The following is a 7023-nucleotide window of genomic DNA, read 5'->3' on the forward strand; positions in this document are numbered from 1 at the left end:
CCTTAACCTAACCCGTATTGTACCTTAACCTAACCCATATTGTACCTTAACCTAACCCATATTGTACCTTAACCTAACCCATATTGTACCTTAACCTAACCCATATTGTACCTTAACCTAACCCATATTGTACCTTAACCTAACCCATATTGTACCTTAACCTAACCCATATTGTACCTTAACCTAACCCATATTGTACCTTAACCTAACCCATGTTGCGCCTTAACCTAACCCATGTTGCGCCTTAACCTAACCCATGTTGCGCCTTAACCTAACCCATGTTGCGCCTTAACCTAACCCATGTTGCGCCTTAACCTAACCCATGTTGCGCCTTAACCTAACCCATGTTGCGCCTTAACCTAACCCATGTTGCGCCTTAACCTAACCCATGTTGCGCCTTAACCTAACCCATGTTGCGCCTTAACCTAACCCATGTTGCGCCTTAACCTAACCCATGTTGCGCCTTAACCTAACCTATGTTGCGCCTTAACCTAACCTATGTTGCGCCTTAACCTAACCTATGTTGCGCCTTAACCTAACCTATGTTGCGCCTTAACCTAACCTATGTTGCGCCTTAACCTAACCTATGTTGCGCCTTAACCTAACCTATGTTGCGCCTTAACCTAACCTATGTTGCGCCGTAACCTAACCTATGTTGCGCCGTAACCTAACCTATGTTGCGCCATAACCTAACCTATGTTGCGCCTTAACCTAACCTATGTTGCGCCTTAACCTAACCTATGTTGCGCCTTAACCTAACCTATGTTGCGCCGTAACCTAACCTATGTTGCGCCTTAACCTAACCTATGTTGCGCCTTAACCTAACCTATGTTGCGCCTTAACCTAACCTATGTTGCGCCTTAACCTAACCTATGTTGCGCCTTAACCTAACCTATGTTGCGCCTTAACCTAACCTATGTTGCGCCTTAACCTAACCTATGTTGCGCCTTAACCTAACCTATGTTGCGCCGTAACCTAACCTATGTTGCGCCTTAACCTAACCTATGTTGCGCCTTAACCTAACCTATGTTGCGCCGTAACCTAACCTATGTTGCGCCTTAACCTAACCTATGTTGCGCCTTAACCTAACCTATGTTGCGCCTTAACCTAACCTATGTTGCGCCTTAACCTAACCTATGTTGCGCCTTAACCTAACCTATGTTGCGCCTTAACCTAACCTATGTTGCGCCTTAACCCAACACACGTTGGGCCTTAACCCAACACACGTTGGGCCTTAACCCAACACACGTTGGGCCTTAACCCAACACACGTTGGGCCTTAACCCAACACACGTTGGGCCTTAACCCAACACACGTTGGGCCTTAACCCAACACACGTTGGGCCTTAACCCAACACACGTTGGGCCTTAACCCAACACACGTTGGGCCTTAACCCAACACACGTTGGGCCTTAACCCAACACACGTTGGGCCTTAACCCAACACACGTTGGGCCTTAACCCAACACACGTTGGGCCTTAACCCAACACACGTTGGGCCTTAACCCAACACACGTTGGGCCTTAACCCAACACACGTTGGGCCTTAACCCAACACACGTTGGGCCTTAACCCAACACACGTTGGGCCTTAACCCAACACACGTTGGGCCTTAACCCAACACACGTTGGGCCTTAACCCAACACACGTTGGGCCTTAACCCAACACACGTTGGGCCTTAACCCAACACACGTTGGGCCTTAACCTGCTCTGTAATTGTCATACGACGCGTTAAATTAGTGTAGTGTTGCCTAACTGCAACCCCCGCAATATAGTTTGCTACTCGCACTGCCCGGTCCCCAGAGTATCGCTTCATGTTAAACACCTTGCAGCTATACACTGTAATGCGGATGGCGGCAGGACGTACATGCTCAATGCCCTTCGCAGTTGTTCATTGGCATTCGCATGGCGAAGCACAGCCTACGTTGTGGTACGGCTTGTGGCAACTGTCCGCTGATGTTGTACGTCCAAATCACACACTGTACCGCACATTGGTCCTCATGTACTGAATGATACATCGTGGTACATGTGTGACCGTACCACGACTGCGCCAACAACGGCGAACCATACGGTCCAAATATTGTGCACTCAGCTACGTGTCGTCTCCCTATAAGAGCTGGATTGCAGTATGGTATGCCGTGGATGGCGATCAGCATGAGCCGTCTGTTGATGTAGTGGCGCGTGTTGTCAGACGTAGTCGTCTCTTCTCACACACCGTGATAGCATGGTGCACTGCGTTCCACATCTGCGACATGCGACAGAGGCCGGTTGACAGTCGTTCGCGCAATGGACATCGCATACGTACGGGGGCCACCTTCCACGTGTTCGCGAAGCGTGCACATGTTGTTGCGTGTATGTGGGCAGACATAGTGTGTCGTGACACCTGACACAGGCATGCAACAATCGTTGAATTTGCAAATGGCGATGGACGTCTACGTTTGCTGGTGACGTTACGCAAATGAAGAACTGGTAAACCGTTGTGGTGCGGTTGTTCTCGCTAGAGGTGAATCAGTGATGGCGACGATCGGTTGAGCTACCAACCGGTTGTTTCAGCGATACCCACCATGCCCACGAACGTGAATGGCATGTGGGTGTGAAGCGATACGCGGCGGTGGCTGGGTGGGACCGTCCCCGGCCGGTGAGGGGGGGCCTTCCGGCGTGCTGGCCGCGCGGTGCGTGGGCGCACGCGCTACAGCCGGCTGGTGGGGGCGGCCAGTGGCAGGCGCGCCGGCCGACGGAGGCGGCAGGCGGCGCAGCTGCGCGCCGGCGCACCCTGCACGCGGCGCCGTGCGGCCAAAGTAGGTCCTCGCGGGCCCGGTGCGAAGCGCGGTGGACATCTGCAGTGTGCTGGTCCGATTGAGGACTGTGTGCGCTGAGGATGCGCCGCCGCCCGGCGCTCGGCGCCGCGACGCCGTCTGCTGCTCGGTCGCCTCTGCGGTTCTCGCAGGTGGATTGTATCGCAGCTGTGCGGACGTGTTGGCGCGTGCGCTGTGCTGGGAGAGTTCGCTTCGGCACCCAAGTGGGGCTTTTGTCCTTCTGTGGCGCTGGCGTTGGAGCTGCCGGCCACCGTAGGTGGCGCGTGTTGTCTCCCGCCGGCAATGCCACGACAGCACGCTCCCGGGCCTCTGTCGGCAGCGGCAAGCTCAGTTGGGAGCACGGGTGGTCGCACCTAAAGCGTCTACTCGCCAAACTCCGGGCGATTGCGCCTCTCTCGAACCCGACCAAGTACTTAGGACGGCGCTGCGCGCCGCCGGGACCTGAGAGGGTTTCGAGGTGTATTGTGCAGGGGAGCTCAGCCTCCTCCTGTTTGCAGAATAATTGAGCGGACGCTTGCGTGTTCGCGCGGGCCCCCGGGACACACTCCCGGGCGGCCGGCTGCTCAGCTCTAGTTGACGCAGCTCCCTGGTTGATCCTGCCAGTAGTCATATGCTTGTCTCAAAGATTAAGCCATGCATGTCTCAGTACAAGCCGCATTAAGGTGAAACCGCGAATGGCTCATTAAATCAGTTATGGTTCCTTAGATCGTACCCACGTTACTTGGATAACTGTGGTAATTCTAGAGCTAATACATGCAAACAGAGTCCCGACCAGAGATGGAAGGGACGCTTTTATTAGATCAAAACCAATCGGTCGGCTCGTCCGGTCCGTTTGCCTTGGTGACTCTGAATAACTTTGGGCTGATCGCACGGTCCTCGTACCGGCGACGCATCTTTCAAATGTCTGCCTTATCAACTGTCGATGGTAGGTTCTGCGCCTACCATGGTTGTAACGGGTAACGGGGAATCAGGGTTCGATTCCGGAGAGGGAGCCTGAGAAACGGCTACCACATCCAAGGAAGGCAGCAGGCGCGCAAATTACCCACTCCCGGCACGGGGAGGTAGTGACGAAAAATAACGATACGGGACTCATCCGAGGCCCCGTAATCGGAATGAGTACACTTTAAATCCTTTAACGAGTATCTATTGGAGGGCAAGTCTGGTGCCAGCAGCCGCGGTAATTCCAGCTCCAATAGCGTATATTAAAGTTGTTGCGGTTAAAAAGCTCGTAGTTGGATTTGTGTCCCACGCTGTTGGTTCACCGCCCGTCGGTGTTTAACTGGCATGTATCGTGGGACGTCCTGCCGGTGGGGCGAGCTGAAGGCGTGCGACGCGCCTCGTGCGTGCTCGTGCGTCCCGAGGCGGACCCCGTTGCAATCCTACCAGGGTGCTCTTGAGTGAGTGTCTCGGTGGGCCGGCACGTTTACTTTGAACAAATTAGAGTGCTTAAAGCAGGCAAGCCCGCCTGAATACTGTGTGCATGGAATAATGGAATAGGACCTCGGTTCTATTTTGTTGGTTTTCGGAACCCGAGGTAATGATTAATAGGGACAGGCGGGGGCATTCGTATTGCGACGTTAGAGGTGAAATTCTTGGATCGTCGCAAGACGAACAGAAGCGAAAGCATTTGCCAAGTATGTTTTCATTAATCAAGAACGAAAGTTAGAGGTTCGAAGGCGATCAGATACCGCCCTAGTTCTAACCATAAACGATGCCAGCCAGCGATCCGCCGCAGTTCCTCCGATGACTCGGCGGGCAGCCTCCGGGAAACCAAAGCTTTTGGGTTCCGGGGGAAGTATGGTTGCAAAGCTGAAACTTAAAGGAATTGACGGAAGGGCACCACCAGGAGTGGAGCCTGCGGCTTAATTTGACTCAACACGGGAAACCTCACCAGGCCCGGACACCGGAAGGATTGACAGATTGATAGCTCTTTCTTGATTCGGTGGGTGGTGGTGCATGGCCGTTCTTAGTTGGTGGAGCGATTTGTCTGGTTAATTCCGATAACGAACGAGACTCTAGCCTGCTAACTAGTCGCGTGACATCCTTCGTGCTGTCAGCGATTACTTTTCTTCTTAGAGGGACAGGCGGCTTCTAGCCGCACGAGATTGAGCAATAACAGGTCTGTGATGCCCTTAGATGTTCTGGGCCGCACGCGCGCTACACTGAAGGAATCAGCGTGTCTTCCTAGGCCGAAAGGTCGGGGTAACCCGCTGAACCTCCTTCGTGCTAGGGATTGGGGCTTGCAATTGTTCCCCATGAACGAGGAATTCCCAGTAAGCGCGAGTCATAAGCTCGCGTTGATTACGTCCCTGCCCTTTGTACACACCGCCCGTCGCTACTACCGATTGAATGATTTAGTGAGGTCTTCGGACTGGTACGCGGCATTGACTCTGTCGTTGCCGATGCTACCGGAAAGATGACCAAACTTGATCATTTAGAGGAAGTAAAAGTCGTAACAAGGTTTCCGTAGGTGAACCTGCGGAAGGATCATTACCGACTAGACTGCATGTCTTTCGATGTGCGTGTCGTGTCGCGCAACACGCTACCTGTACGGCTCGCAGTAGCCGTGCGCCGCGTGCGGAACCACGCGTGCTTCTCAAAACTAACGCCAATGTTGTGTGGTACGAGCGCTGAAGCGCTGGAGCGGCTGGCCTGCGGCACCTGGCGCCTGGCGCCGGTTTTGAATGACTTTCGCCCGACTGCCTGTCCGCTCCGGTGTGGAGCCGTACGACGCCCATCGGCCGTGAGGCCGTTGGACACAGAACGCTTGAACAGGGGCCGCCACACGCCTACGTCCCGCCTATGCAACTGTCTTGAAAGAGACAGTGTAAACTAAGAAAAGATCACCCAGGACGGTGGATCACTCGGCTCGTGGGTCGATGAAGAACGCAGCAAATTGCGCGTCGACATGTGAACTGCAGGACACATGAACATCGACGTTTCGAACGCACATTGCGGTCCATGGATTCCGTTCCCGGGCCACGTCTGGCTGAGGGTCGGCTACGTATACTGAAGCGCGCGGCGTTTGCCCCGCTTCGCAGACCTGGGAGCGTCGCGGCCGCCTGTGGGGCCGGCCGCGCCTCCTTAAACGTGCGATGCGCGCCCGTCGCCTGGCGGTTCGCATACCGGTACTTACTCGGTAGCGTGCACAGCCGGCTGGCGGTGTGGCGTGCGACACCTCGTACAACGACCTCAGAGCAGGCGAGACTACCCGCTGAATTTAAGCATATTACTAAGCGGAGGAAAAGAAACTAACAAGGATTCCCCCCAGTAGCGGCGAGCGAACAGGGAAGAGTCCAGCACCGAACCCCGCAGGCTGCCGCCTGTCGTGGCATGTGGTGTTTGGGAGGGTCCACTACCCCCGACGCCTCGCGCCGAGCCCAAGTCCAACTTGAATGAGGCCACGGCCCGTAGAGGGTGCCAGGCCCGTAGCGGCCGGTGCGAGCGTCGGCGGGACCTCTCCTTCGAGTCGGGTTGCTTGAGAGTGCAGCTCCAAGTGGGTGGTAAACTCCATCTGAGACTAAATATGACCACGAGACCGATAGCGAACAAGTACCGTGAGGGAAAGTTGAAAAGAACTTTGAAGAGAGAGTTCAAAAGTACGTGAAACCGTTCTGGGGTAAACGTGAGAAGTCCGAAAGGTCGAACGGGTGAGATTCACGCCCATCCGGCCACTGGCCTCCGCCCTCGGCAGATGGGGCCGGCCGCCCGCGCGGAGCAATCCGCGGCGGGGTCGTGTCCGGTTGCCTTTCCACTCGCCGCGGGGTGGGGCCGTTCCGGTGTGCGGTGGGCCGCACTTCTCCCCTAGTAGGACGTCGCGACCCGCTGGGTGCCGGCCTACGGCCCGGGTGCGCAGCCTGTCCTTCCGCGGGCCTCGGTTCGCGTCTGTTGGGCAGAGCCCCGGTGTCCTGGCTGGCTGCCCGGCGGTATATCTGGAGGAGTCGATTCGCCCCTTTGGGCGCTCGGGCTCCCGGCAAGCGCGCGCGGTTCTTCCCGGATGACGGACCTACCTGGCCCGGCCCCGGACCCGCGCCGCTGTTGGCTCGGGATGCTCTCGGGCGGAATAATCGCTCCCGTCAGCGGCGCTTCAGCTTTGGACAATTTCACGACCCGTCTTGAAACACGGACCAAGGAGTCTAACATGTGCGCGAGTCATTGGGCTGTACGAAACCTAAAGGCGTAATGAAAGTGAAGGTCTCGCCTTGCGCGGG

The 7023-nt window shown here is 55.7% G+C and overlaps 2 non-coding genes across 2 annotated transcripts; both read left to right on the forward strand.

Moving 5' to 3' along the window:
• Positions 1–3395: 3395 nt before the first annotated feature.
• On the forward strand, positions 3396–5305 carry LOC124586592. The gene has a single exon (XR_006975186.1). It is a non-coding gene; the product is annotated as a small subunit ribosomal RNA (ribosomal RNA).
• Positions 5306–5656: 351 nt separating this feature from the next.
• LOC124586587 lies at positions 5657–5811 on the forward strand. Its single transcript, XR_006975181.1, has one exon. It is a non-coding gene; the product is annotated as a 5.8S ribosomal RNA (ribosomal RNA).
• Positions 5812–7023: the final 1212 nt, after the last annotated feature.

The sequence above is a fragment of the Schistocerca americana genome, unplaced genomic scaffold (assembly GCF_021461395.2).
Source record: "Schistocerca americana isolate TAMUIC-IGC-003095 unplaced genomic scaffold, iqSchAmer2.1 HiC_scaffold_561, whole genome shotgun sequence".
NCBI lineage: Eukaryota > Metazoa > Arthropoda > Insecta > Orthoptera > Acrididae > Schistocerca > Schistocerca americana.